The sequence below is a fragment of the Vanessa atalanta genome, chromosome 15, assembly GCF_905147765.1.
Source record: "Vanessa atalanta chromosome 15, ilVanAtal1.2, whole genome shotgun sequence".
Taxonomy (NCBI): domain Eukaryota; kingdom Metazoa; phylum Arthropoda; class Insecta; order Lepidoptera; family Nymphalidae; genus Vanessa; species Vanessa atalanta.
In genome coordinates, this window is record NC_061885.1 from 12,572,001 (window position 1) to 12,573,241 (window position 1,241).

The following is a 1,241-nucleotide window of genomic DNA, read 5'->3' on the forward strand; positions in this document are numbered from 1 at the left end:
GTTAAGTCCTCGATTACATGAATAATTAATTCTTGTTCATTTACATTGTCAATCGCAGCCCCAGATCTACTATTTTTTCGAAGCGGTACTAAAACTTGAATATGTGGCGCTCCCTTTCTGTGTTTGAGAAAAAACTATTAAAACTGCTAATGAATAGCATTTTTGTGAGCATTTGTTAAAATAATAATCCTTTAATAAATTGAAAGTTTTTATCATCTAATACCTAATAACTTTCATTTGTGACATAAGTATAAACAAGTATAAACACAAAAAAATATATAACCAGGGAAGACTACAACTTCACACGGCGTGCTTTCTATTCTGCGAAAGAAAATATTAGCTTCTCAAAGTTCTCAAGTCTTTTGAATATTTTAAAGCTAGATCGGCTCCATTTTTTTTGCAGATCTGTCGACATTCTTAAAAAAGCGTGGCCACTGAGGAGAGCGAATTTTTCATGGAGACTCGTTGCACTCTCTACTCTTATAATATAATTTTGTGATTATAATACCTTTAAAAAGTAATTATTTCTTAGCTGATAGTTTTCTTGCTAATTGTTAATTTCCACTACGATAATATATGATTTCACTAATGAATTATTTATTATATTAACGATGATTACTCGCAAATAGTGTTGCATATCGATAGTCCACTATCGATAAACTATCGATAGACTATTGATAGTTAAGGTGTAAGCGATACTATCGATAGTCTATCGATAGTATTGTCACGTGTCAATACTATCGATAGTATCGATACTATCGATAGTTTCCCATGAGCAATACTATTGATACTGTATACGTAATTAATGTACATATATAATTCAACTAATAAATACTAGATGGCGTTATGTCAAATTGTAAATAATTCTAAATCGCGATGGCAAGATTCGCTAATTGTTTGCATATAGCATTTATAAATTTTTTGAATAAATATGGTTACCAGTGGCACCTAATAGTTTTATTAGTAAAACGTTAGTGGTGTGGAGCATCCTTAGGGTCGACTGAGCTAGTTGTTCAGATACTATCGATAGTTTTGCAAAAACCATTACTTTTAACCTACACTATCGATAGTATCGATAGTTTTGTGCTATTGATAGCCAGTAATTTCCGATAGTATTGCTATCTCAAGATAAGTAATTTAATTTTAGGAGGTTGGTGATATTACAATCAAACTTTTTTGTAGTTATCTTGAGTCTAGCGATGACAATACATTACGAATACATTACTTACATTAAAAAACTA